Here is a 14,012-nt window from a genome sequence, read left to right on the forward strand (position 1 = left end):
TATGTTCTATATATTTGTCACTTTATATTTTTAATAATGTACTAAATGCAAATTTTTTTCTATCTTAATTTTATTAATTAAATTCTAAGTATTGACTCTTTCATATAATTCATTAAATGATAAATATTATTTTAGTTTATTTTATATATTTTCTATAAAATCAAGTCACGATTATTGAGTTTATTAATATTCGTGGAAAGAGGAAAAGAGAAACATATTTAGGCCCTGTTTGATTGTGCTTAATGGACCTCTTAATGAGCCTTATGCTGATTCAGTCAGCAAATATGTCATTAAATGCATTTGATTGAGATCTCTGAATCACACAAATTTGCACTTACCGATTCAGACGGGAAATTGAATCTTGTTCATTCAGTGCAGCAATGAATCAATTTGGCAAATTTCTCCATATATAAAATAATATTTTAACATTGTCTCTATGCATTAAAATACTACCATCTTCTCCCAAAAAAAAATTTAAAATATAACTATTGGATTTTGAGTTTAGTGTCAATTACTTTATTATATACTCGCCATAATTTTTCTTTTACTATTGTTCTCTCGTTTCAAGACTTTATTTATATTATGTTTTATTATACTTTTTCTTTTTATTTGTAGTACGTAGTAAATAAATTTGTCTAGGTGACAATGTAGTAAAGTTACATTATTTAAATATAATAAATTTTCAATTATCAAATAATTTTAATTTTGTTTTTCAAATTTATATTATACCATATGTAAAATACTTGAAACTTAATACGCGTAAAAGTGTTTATTCACCACATTTCATATTTTTCTAGTTAAATTAATCATGAAAAATACTTATAGTTATACATATACATGGCTCATAATTTAATTGACAATATTTTAGTTTTCTACTAAGGCTATAACGGTAAAATTGCATTATTCAGACACTATTAATATTCAACTATCAAATGAATTTAATGGTTTAGCATTCAGTATTCAGACATAACTCTTAACTATTCAGATGTGTATTCAGCATTCAACATTCAGTGCTTAATCTTATCAAACGAGGCCTTATGCTTCGTTTGATAGAATTAAGTAGAGTAAACTGCAAATACTACCCCTGTGTTATCTCAAAATAGCGAAAACCACCCTGTGATAAATAAACTAGCAAAAACCCCCCTGTGAAATTTAGTCAAAGGCAGAATCCCCCCTAGCTGATTTTTTAGACTTGAAATGACAAAATTGTCCCTCAAAATGTATTTATATATATACATATTATATGTATATTTATTCTTTTTAATTTGTTTGTTTAGAAATTAAAAAAAATAGTAAACAACTAAATTGATTATTTTTTAAATAAAATAATTAAAATATTTATAAAATATAAGAATTTATTAATTGCAAGACTCCAGGGGTATTTGTGTCTTTTTATATCAAGTCAACCCTCAAATAGTTCCATAGGGGGGTTTTTGCTATTTAAATAATTTCACAGGGGAGGTTTTTGCTAGTTTATTTATCACAGGGGGGTTTTTGCTATTTCGAGATTATACAGGGGTAGTTTTTGCAGTTTACTCGAATTAAGTACTGACTACTTAATGCTGAATAATAAAATTTTACTTTATTAGCCCCTAGGGTAGAAATTAGAACGAAATTTTCAATTTCCATCGATTTCGATCCTAATTTTTTCGATTTTAGAACAATATTATTCATTCAAAATTCGGAAAATCCAACTTTGATTTTTCTCAATTTTTTTCGATCGAAATTGGAATGTATATGAGATGCCGAAATCCGATTTCTATTTCAATTTCCTAAAACAATTATGAAAATTCCGAGTTTTTTTCAAAAATTACACTACACATCAATAAAATTATATATTTTATATTTAAGTGACTGAAGAATCGTAATTTTTCGATTTCCCCTGAGTTCGATTAAAAAATTTCCAATTTTAGAATGATTTTTTTCATTCCAATTTTTGAAATCCCGATATTTTACTTTTTTCGAATTTTTTGGAACAAAATTGGAATGAATTCTTCCGAAAAATTGAAATTTTCTGAAGATGCTTAATTCGTTCCAATTCATCCGATGTTCACTCATAAGTTACCTCAATAGTGTTAAACAATTAAATATACTTACTAACTAACTATCAATCATATCTAAATAAAAATATTTCTCTTTAACTATGACCTTTATAATAATTTAATAATATAATTTTGATTAAAATAAATATGCTTGTAAAATTTGTATGGAAAATTGAACCCCCACTACATATCATTTATTATAGCATTTAACTATTTGAATAAAATAGTCGAAATACAAATTTGGCAAAATGAGTTTTTAGTCATGTAAGTTTGCTAGTTTGGAGTTTTAGTTCATCATGTTTCAAAATAAGAATTTTAATTATGTAAGTCTTAAAAGTTGAGAATTTTGGTCCTATAACCTGCTATATAACATGTTAGGCAATGGTTGGTTGAATTAGGGCTGGGACTGGGTTGGATCGGTCGATTACCAGCCAAAAAACCGACCCATCCGTCAAACCATTTTTGCTCAAATTTTTAAAACTGTTGCCGACCCCTCCTTTGTGGGACGATTGATGTTTGACATCAAAATATTTGGTTCCGAAATGGGTCGGTTGATGGTTTATACCCGCCAGCTAGTTCACTTAAAAAAAAATCAAATTTTGGAGTAAAAATATCCACATTTTGCATAATGTCACTGTTGACATCAAAATTAAGATTAAATTACGAATTAATGACCTAAATAAATTGGTTATTAATTCGGATCTCGATTAAAAGTCCATAAAAAAATTGGGCTTATATCAAATTTTTGAGATTAAATTACAAATTAATAACCGAAATAAATCGGTTACTAATTTGGCTCTCAAATCAAAGCCCGTGATGAATTTGGGCTTTATGTTGAAGTCCACACTATATTTGGGCTTCACAAATGTGTTATGTGAGTTAACCCAAAATAAGCTCTAAATTCTTATTTATTCGGGTTAGTCATTCGGGCTTATAAAAGCTAGCCCACATGAATTTGCAAGTATCCAAGTCCACCGGCCCAAGTCTCAAGTCAAGAAACCCTAAATTGAGCCTATAAAAGGAGGTATCAAGCACACACAAACATATATACAAGGACACAAGCATCAAGCAAGGCATACATAAGCACTCAAAAGCTCTCAAGTCTCGAGCTCTTGCCACGACGAAGAACAACAACCGCGGAGGTTCGACATCTTCATCAAGGCGCCATATCCACAAGACCTAGAAATCCCCAAATCAATTTCTAGATATTCATATCTACTTCCGCGAATCAACGGAGGAATCAAGCTCTCAATTCAAGGACAAGCTTCGGCCCTTGGATTAAATCTAGGAGAAGAATCAGAGGAATCAACAAAGATTGTAACCCATTTCGTTTTGATTAAAATATATTTATTTGTTCCTATTTTTTTTGTCTTGTAATTTATTTTGCAGACATTTAAATTTGAGGTTAACAAATTGGCACGCCCGGTGGGACAACTTTGCCTCTCTCCTACATCGAAGCGCATATCCCCGTGTTCAACGATCCAATGGCTCCAAAGAAGAACCAAAATTCTTTGATCCAAAAGGATGCCGAGATTGCCACCGTTGTTGGTTTATCATCCATCGGGGGAAAGATCGATAATACAACTAAGACAAACGGCTCAAGCTCCTCAGGCTCGGAAGAGATCGACTCCAAATCTCAAGCCTTCACCACATTGCCGGTTATGGTGGTTGATGCGACTTCCGTGGATGAGCAATTGGCGCACTTGACCCAAACAGTGGCCAATCTTCAAAAAATAGTCGAAGACAAAGACATGAAAATCGCTCAATTAATGGATAAGTTGGAACAGTCATAGGTTGGGGAGTTTAGCCCGAAGCACGAATCTTACCCGCTTCGTGACGAGAAAGCAAAGCAAGTGGAAGAAGCACAGCCTAAGCCGGACTTTGTGCAAGGCGCCGCTCATTCTTCGATGTCGGTTGCCACACTGTCTGTTCAACAATTGCAAGAAATGATTGCCAATACCATCAAAGCGCAATATGGCGGACCATCTCAAGTTTCACCCATGTACTCAAAGCCGTACACTAAGCGGATCGATGCATTGAGGATGCCAGCGGGATACCAACCCCCAAAACTTCAACAATTCGACGGAAAGGGGAACCCCAAGCAACATATTGCTCATTTCATCGAAACTTGCAACAATGCGGGGACTAACGGCGATCTCTTGGTGAAACAATTCGTAAGATCACTCAAGGGAAATGCTTTCGATTGGTATGTCGATTTGGAACCCGAGTCCATCAACAGTTGGCAAGAGATGGAACATGAATTCTTGAATCGCTTCTATAGCACGCGTCGTACTGTGAGTATGATCGAGCTTACCAATGCGAAACAGTGGAAAGATGAACCGGTTGTGGATTACATCAACCGTTGGCGTGCGCTAAGCCTAAATTGCAAGGATAAGTTATCCGAAGTGTCACCAATTGAGATGTGTATCCAAGGGATGCATTGGGGACTTCTTTATATTCTTCAAGGGATTAAGCCCCGAAATTTTGAAGAATTAGCTACTCGTGCCCATGATATGGAATTGAGCATCGCTAACCATAAAAGCGATTTTACCGTGGACAATCAAAGGATGGAAAACAAAGACTCAAGGAGAAGCGATAAATTCACTAGGATTGCTGAGGAGTCTATGGTCATCAAGGCAAGCAATGTGAAGATTCAATCAAAGAAGAGAGACGAAAGAGATGAAGATCAACGTATGTTCAATGATAGACGTCAACCTACGTTGAAAGAAATGCAAGAAAAAGAATACCCGTTCCCGGACTCTGACGTCTCGCAAATCTTTGATACATTGTTGGAAAAGAAATTGATAGAGTTGCCTGAACCAAAACGCCCCGAGGAGGCTGAAAAGGTAAATGACCCTAAATACTGCAAGTATCATAGAGTTATCGGCCATCCTATAGAAAAATTCTTTGTGGTGAAGGAAAAGATCCTTAGATTGGCCCGAGAAGGAAAAATAATCTTAGATATCGAAGATGTGGTCAACACAAATGTTGCTAGCATCACTCATGCCCGGAGTGCTCGTCAGGTTCTATCCTCTAGAACAAAAGAATCGTCGAAATTTCAATTCGGTAGCCTTGATCCAACCTTTGTCAAATCTCTGCTTCTTGAGAGAGAAATCATATGCAAAGAAGATTCCACACCTTTAGTTGATGATGATGGTGAATGGACCCTCGTGACGCATCGACAAAAACAAAGGCGACGTGTCGAGAAGTTTCACTCGTTGAAGCCAATAAAGCTAGCTGAACCCACTCGCTATGAAAGTGGGATTGAGGATGCGAAAGCACATGGCACCGTACCTAGAAGTTCATTCAAAGGTTCCCGTCGTAATCAAGTAACTTTGAAAGAATTCTTTCCGCAATACTTTCTTCAAGCAAAAGCCGAGAGGTTACCAGCCATTTCACGTGAAGAAAAGAGTCAAAAACTTGCTACATGTTGCACGACTATGACATTCACGGATGAGGATTTGTTGCTAGGGTCAAAGCCTCATAATCGTCCGCTTTTTGTCTCGGGGTTATTGCATGAGAAAAAGGTCGACCGCATTCTTATAGATGGAGGGTCAGCGGTCAACATCATGCCAAAGTCGACTTTGAAACAAGTGGGGATCGCAGTTGAAGACATGAATCGTAGTCGTTTGACTATTCAAGGCTTTAATCAAAAGGGTCAACGAGCAATTGGCATGGTTAGATTAAATCTCACGATTGGAGAACTAACCGCCAGTACACTATTCCATATGATCGATGCAAGGACCTCTTATCACTTGTTATTGGGAAGGCCATGGATTCACGAAAATGGAGTTGTTCCATCTACCCTTCATCAATGCTTCAAATACTTGAGGAATGGAGAGTTAGTGAGAGTCGATGCTAATACAAAACCATTCACTAAGGCTGAATCACATTTTGCCGATGCTAAACTTTATGTGGACTTAGACTCGGCGCTAGAAGATTTGGTAGTAGAGGACACACCTATGAATGATAGTGGCACGAAGTTCGAGAAGTTAGTCACTATAATTGAAGCCCCGGCGTGCAAAATCAACAAGCCCATAGAGAAATTCGATTTGCCGGTATTCCCATATGTTCATCCGTCATGCCAAAAAGAAGGACACATTTTTTTCAATGATTACATTTCATTGCCATCTAATGTACAACCACATAAAGTGGAATCGAGTCATTGTCGAATCATCAAGAGGGAGTTGATTATGCCCATAATCTTCTTAAGCCCGTTAGCCCGTAAGAAAACGCCATCCGCGCTCGTTCAACATCCAAGAGTTCAAGGAGAGTTCAATCCAAAAGCATATAGTCTCCTAGCCAAGTGTGGGTACAACTTCTCTAGCTTGTCACGATTAGGTAAACTAAGACCCGAGTTAACGGGAGAAAAGATCCACAGACTCAATAAAGCACAAAGGGCATTGAGAAGACAAGGCTTTCATGTTGATCAACCTAGAGTTGGTTTGAGATTCACTCCGATTGAGCCATTTAGAATACGCGTGTCAACGAAAGAAGGATGCGTCAACGTCCAACATATCACCGTAAATGATGGTGGAAAGCAAAAGAAAAACGCCAATCGTGTTTCTGTTTTTGATCGACTTGGTGCCCCTGTTGCTCGAGCTTCTGTCTTTGAGAGGCTTGGACCTTCTAATCATGTCTCCAATGTCCGTAATAGACTGTCTCCAAGTGGTACATCTGTTTTCACACGTCTTGGCGGCCGTAAAGGGCAACAACAAAGGAAAAGGGACCGTGATGAGAAAATAGACGAATTGGAATTGAGAAGTGAAGCTCAAAGTCCTCTGCCACTTCGACCAAATAGAAAAGATTCATCGATCTTGCTTATTGCAACAAATGGATCGGTGAAGATGAAGCTATGCGTCATCAAACATCATGTTCCTATGTGCGAAGATGCTCAAAGTGAAAACGAAGTGGAAGTCAATGTTAGCTCGTGTTATGCAAGCGCCGTTGATGAGTTGAATCCAAATCTCGCATTATCCTTGAAGAAACATCTCATTTTGGATAAGAGAACAAGATAAATTAAAGTGAAACGTTCGCTTGAACTACGTTATGACTTGATCCCTTTGAGGAGGGTACGTAGGCAGCTTAGACCCATATTCTAAGTTCAGTCAAACCAAAAAAAAAAACAAAAAAAAAACAAAAAAAAAATGTTCTAAGTTGTTCGCTTGAACTACGTTATGACTTGATCCCTTTAAAGAGGGTACGTAGGCAGCTTAGACCCATATTCTAAGTTCAGTCAAACCAAAAAAAAAAAAAATTGTTCTAAGTTGTTCTCTTGAACTACGTTATGACTTGATCCCTTTGAGGAGGGTACGTAGGCAGCTTAGACCCATATTCTAAATTCAGTCAAACCAAAAAAAAAAAAAAAACAAACAAGGCATTCGCTTGGGGGCAAAGTAAGCAAGAGGAGAAAGAATATTTAGTTAAGGAAAAAAAAACATGCATAGTCTCTATTTAAGAAGCCTGAAACCAAAGAAAAAAATGGGAGGAGGAGCAACAGTCTCGCCGTAGACCAAGCTGAGGTGAATCACGAAGTCCAGTCCGTCTTCACCAATCAATGGTAATTCCACCAAGAATCAAGAGCAGTTGGAAATCAGAGGCTTATTGGAGAAGCTCAGTAGGTGACATCGTGCAACCGGCAATACACCTTCACTTTACAGATTCAAAACCCATCCTTGACATCTCGATTTCGGTGATGCCTGGGGTGTCTATGTTTGCAATCTCAATCTCCGGCAATAGAACCACGACACACACTTCATATTTGCCCCTCTAGGTGTTATCATGCGCATCGTCTTCGAGATTGTTCCACATATATGTGCCTTTCTCCGCGTCCTCATGCACCTCCGTCTTCAAGATTGTCCATTTCCAAATGTCACCCTCGGCTGCCACTTGATAGCCGAGGAAAAAAAAAAAAACCTCTGACGTCGCCGCAACACTCCTCTGCCTGTTGAGGTTGCACGTTTCTAATCACCATTGCCAGTGTCTGAGAAAACGGATCTAACGTCCCAAGCTCGCATGTTATCAAGAGCAGCCTATTGCCACGGAGACCCCAAGGTCTTGCCTTCAAGCCATGCTTCACTCCATTTTCGCCTCTTTTTTAGAGTCGTTCATTACAGTCGAGCACGAGGGCTACAAAGACAGCGACATTGGAAGTTCTACTACGACTTCGCAAATATGTTCACATCTTCCTTCGTCGTGCACAAACTCAAGGTCGAGCCTTCGCGTCTCCATTTCTCCTTTATTTGTGCCATAGTGTCCAAGTTGTCTTAAAGGGGAATAAAAGATGCAATCCACGCTCGTTGTCGTCTAGGGGCCGCGCTGCACTTTCCGGATCCCCGGAGATGAAACAACTTCTGACCCCTGCTTAACCACACTAAGATTTAGTCAGTCTAATTGGAATACTGCTATTGAATCAGCGCTTTCAATGGTTCGCGACTCCACTGCTATTGATAAGGGCTGCTAGCCTCTTGTAAGCTGCTTCTCCCGTCTAGGATTCTCAGCATTCTTGGATTAGGCTTTACCGGGCTTCTCTCTTTAAGCTTTAAGGAAAATTCAAAGATGTTGTGGCGAAGTTAGATCACGTTCTTTATTGCCACCGTCCATGTTGTGCTCGCGAATACGTGAGAATGTGGAAAACTGTTTGCAAAGATCCTTTGGTGGCTAATGTCTGCAAGAAATATATGTAATGATCAATGAATAAGAGCATGGAACATGATCGAAAGTATTAAACGATTAAACAAAAATCTCTTTTGGTAGATTTGTCGCAAATGTTGAGGGCAGAATCGTGTAGTTGATCGCGTGAGATATAATTTGAAGTTCCAGCCTATGATCAAGCATAACGCCACTGGAAAAGAAAGAAACGATAGTTGCAAATATCGAACTGGCCGCTGCTATTTTGCAGAAAACTCGCAGCTATGCTTTATATAAGATTGGAGCTACGTTCAAATTTTATGCCTTCTGTCAACTTGTTGCTCAAAAAAGACAAGAAGGTAATTTTCCTAAGCAAGATTACAGAAGATCACGGTCAATCTCTTTGCATTCATAAACATGGAAAAATAAGATTTTGATGTGCAGAGTGATCTTGGCAAATATTGAGTTGCTTAGTTGGGAAATATTAATCAAGACTGTCAAGGAAATTTTATAAGGCAAATATTTCTTTTCTGAGCATTAATTGTTGTACACCGAGAGGGAGATTTGTGAAAGATTTTTTCTTTCACTCTGTAATCCGTTCTGTAGCCCACCTTATGGATTTGGAAGATGCTTGGCATTTGGCAATTGTCTCATGCGGATGGTCTAGAAAGACCACAAAATTGTGGGGCCATTACAACTCTTAAAAACAAAAAAAAAATAAAAAAAAAGGAACTTTGCTGCGTAGCTGAGGTAGCTACAAGTTCTCAAAGTGGGCCCCATTAATTTTGTGGCCAAATAATATATGGGTCGTGCAGAATTTATAGGCTTTCACTCTCTGGCACGGTATGAGCTTCGGTTCACAAATGACGGCATAAATGGAATACTAAGTTCAAAATATATATATATATATATATATATATATATATATATATTTTGATATATATATATATATATATATATATATATATATATATATATATATATATATATATATATATATATATATATATCAAGTACTTCAAGTCCCGTCTCTCACTAATACTCGACATGCTCTTCGCCGAGTCTTGAAGTGGGGGCATTTGTTGACATCAAAATTAAGATTAAAAAATTACGAATTAATGAACTAAATAAATTGGTTATTAATTCGGATCTCGATTAAAAGTCCATAAAAAAATTGGGCTTATATCAATTTTTTTAGATTAAATTACAAATTAATAACCGAAATAAATCGGTTACTAATTTGGCTCTCAAATCAAAGCCCGTGATGAATTTGGGCTTTATGTTGAAGTCCACACTATATTTGGGCTTCACAAATGTGTTATGTGAGTTAACCCAAAATAAGCTCTAAATTCTTATTTATTCGGGTTAGTCATTCGGGCTTATAAAAGCTAGCCCACATGAATTTGCAAGTATCCAAGTCCACCGGCCCAAGTCTCAAGTCAAGAAACCCTAAATTGAGCCTATAAAAGGAGGTATCAAGCACACACAAACATATATACAAGGACACAAGCATCAAGCAAGGCATACATAAGCACTCAAAAGCTCTCAAGTCTCGAGCTCTTGCCACGACGAAGAACAACAACCGCGGAGGTTCGACATCTTCATCAAGGCGCCATATCCACAAGACCTAGAAATCCCCAAATCGATTTCTAGATATTCATATCTACTTCCGCGAATCAACGGAGGAATCAAGCTCTCAATTCAAGGACAAGCTTCGGTCCTTGGATTAAATCTAGGAGAAGAATCAGAGGAATCAACAAAGATTGTAACACATTTCGTTTTGATTAAAATATATTTATTTGTTCCTATTTTTTTTTTGTCTTGTAATTTATTTTGCAAACATTTAAATTTGAGGTTAACAGTCACGATGTGATCATCATTTATCAGTTCAAAATAATTAATAACAATTTGACGAAAAAAATATAATTAGGAAATTCAAAGTAATTTCAAACATGCACAAGAGATTTAGTGGATTTTTGTGGGCTTTTAGTTTAATCTTGAGCATAAAGAAACTGGTTGAAGATTTATGTCAATTTTTTTTCCTTTGTTGATTGTTTTAAAATTTAAATACTGCTTATTTTGATAATTTCAATAACCTCAAAGAAAACACGGCCTTTATTTTATATTTTTAATAAAATTTTAATAGTATAGTTGAATAACCGATAATTATCGGTCAACCAACTTTTTATAATATTAGATACCACCAACCGACCCATTATAGATAGGTTGGTTGAAATTTTCGACCCGAGCCAATGGGTCGGTTAAAAATTGATTATCCGCATAAAAATATGGTCGGTAATGAGTCGGTTGGTGGATAAACACCAACCCGGTCTCAGCCCTAGGTTGAATGAGTTGGTATTTAATTTATAAAAAAATATAGATTAAAAATAAACTAGATGATGTGGCTGATGAGTTGGACAATTTTGGAAGGAAATAAAATATACCATCAAATTATTTTTTTTATTTGATGAATGAAATAAACATTTCTATAGTAACTATTTTTTTTAATTAATATTTCATAGTTTTCAATGGTAAAAGTAATAATCAACTATATTTTATTACTTGTGTATTTGTTACTCTTAGTTTGATAAGGTATTTTATGTTTGGAGGCTCTAAAATGCTTTTTTGGTACATTTAATTTAATAGAATTTTGAATATACTTTATTATTTTTTTTATTCGTAAATATGTTTTTGATTTTTTATACTAATTATGATTGTGCATATCATTTAACTTTACAACAAGTTTTACTATAAAGTTTTTTTCTCGTATTTTTGTTGAATTTGTTGTTGGTTCAATCTCATTGTGGTCATTAAGTATAAATTTGTAAAAATAAAATATTTAAATAAATATTAATTTAATTATTATTTTTACCAAATAAAAATTAAGAAATAAGGGTTAATGAAGGTGTAACCCCCTCATTAGCAAAAATATTAGAATTAGGTACCAAACATATTTTTAATATGGTGCAACCCCCTCCACTTTAGGTATCCCAATACTATCCCTATATTTTTCTTTTGAACTAGACCCCCTCCATTTAAATAGGATCGGTCAACCAATTTGTTCTCTCTCTCTCTCTCTCTCTCTCTCTCTCTCTCTCTCTCTCTCTCCCCTCTTTAATTATTTTAATCCTTTTAATTATATTTCGATCATTTTTTACTTTTACCTTTGTTTTTGGAAAGATCTACGAAATATTAGTGAACAACTAAATTAATGAATTTAACTACAGACTTTAGTAGTCAACTATAATATTCTACTAGTTTGATATAAAATTATGTCGGTCAACTATAAAATAGTGAGAGTTAACTATGAAATTTTAATAGTTAGCTATAAATTGTGATAGTTAACTACTAAATTATAGTAGTCAATAATCATGTATATACCATAATTTTAAGACCAAAACTCACCACCCTCAAATTATTCAACCATCGACAAGTAATTCCAACACTTTCACAACTACGCCCAAAGTCCTGAACGATCTCAATTATAATATTCTTCTAGTTTGCTATAAAATTGTGTTAGTCAACTACAAAATAGTGAAAGTTAACTATGAAATTTTAATAGTTAGCTATAAATTGTGATAGTTAACTACTAATTTATAGTAGTCAATGATCATTTATGTACCATAACTTTATGACCAAAATTCACCACCGTTAAATTATTTATCCATCGGTAAGTAATTCCAACAATTTCACAATTACGCCCAAAGTCCCAAATGATCTCAATAGTCTGAAGCATATGGATACATTCCCTGTAAATTCTATTTCCTTAAAAAAAAACAAATTTCCACAATACAATTATCACTAGCTGTAATTTTCCTTGAAAAATTAGATATTAGCCAATGAAATGAGCATAAGGCTCCGAGAAGATAATGCAAGACTCTAGCGGCGAAGATTTTTGAGTAAGAAAATCAGCGGTGGGGGTGCGTTAAGAAAGAGCGGCGGCGGATGCTGCTTCGTCAGAAAACAGATCTGAACGTTTCATTGTTACTAGACCCGGTGAACCAATGGTAGCCATGAAGATGCGTCGGCTATGGACCCGTCAATTTTGGTAGAGAAGATATACAAGTTGATTTTAGTAGAGAAGAGAGACAAAGCGAATGATTCGGGAAAAAGAAAAGAAAAGAGACGTATCAGGGAAGAGAGAGGGGGGGGGGGGGAGGGAGAAAGTGAATGAGAGAAAAGAGGAAAAAAAGAAACGTTAAATTATAAAAAGAGGGGGAGGAGAGAGAAAGAAATGGACAGTTGAGAAGAGAGAGGGGGAAAATAGAGAAGAGTGGGAGAAGAAAGGACAAAATTGGAATAATAAACACGTGAGGGGGGGTCTCACAATCCCTAATGTTAATTTAGATTTCTTTACAAATAGTGAATATTAAAATAGGCTTGAACTCTATTATTTTGTGTATTGAGAGGCGTTATCCCTCATTTTCCAAAATATTAATTAAACATCAATTATGCTTATTTCCTTCATAAAAAATATAATGGTATATTTAATCAATTTGAGGTTCTTTATTGCAAAAATGTAACAAAAAATAACATATATAAATATTTTCCTTTATTTTGGTGTCTTTGACATCGAGGATCAAACTTCTTTCCAAAACCGTCCAACTCATTACCACATCACCTAATTTATTTTTAATCTATTTATTTTTATAAATTAAATGCCAACTCATTCAACAACCATCACATTACCTGCTATAGCAGGTCACATGACCAAAATTCCCAACTTTTATAACTTACAGGACTAAAATCCTGATTTTGAAACATGGTGGACTAAAAATCTCAAGTAACAAACTTACAGGACTAAAAAACTCTTTTTTCCTACATTTTTTTATGGGACAAAATTGTCTCAACTCTCTTGAGTTAACATCTGAACCAATAGTTTTTTCCGACTGAATCACTAAGCAATAGTTGGCTCCGTTCATGTCTCCTTACCAAATGCACTGAACAATGACCGATCTGATCGAATAAGAGATGGTTGCTATTAAGAGGCCATTAAATGCAATCAAACAAGACCTTAGTAAAGGATGGAGTAGTTGTTGTTGGTGAAAATAGAGAACTCCATACCATGGTCTATTGAAATTTATTCATTTCCAAAAAAATTGTAAGGTAGTTGCAACAATTCCAAAATTAAGTTGGGGTTAATTTGGTTTTTTTAGATCTTTACATAATGAATGGCATCATCAATCAAAATTATTATTTGGTTTTATATATAGAATTTTGGTCGATTTTTTTAATTACGAATTAATTAAAGATGAAATACTTAACAACTTTATATATAGCTCAAAATCTTATGAATTGGTCCCGCAATAGATGATCAAGCGGTTGGAGCAAGTGAGCTTG

The sequence above is a fragment of the Erythranthe guttata genome, chromosome 13 (genome assembly GCF_056151865.1).
Source record: "Erythranthe guttata isolate IM_541 chromosome 13, IM_541, whole genome shotgun sequence".
In the NCBI taxonomy this organism is placed as follows: Eukaryota; Viridiplantae; Streptophyta; class Magnoliopsida; order Lamiales; family Phrymaceae; genus Erythranthe; species Erythranthe guttata.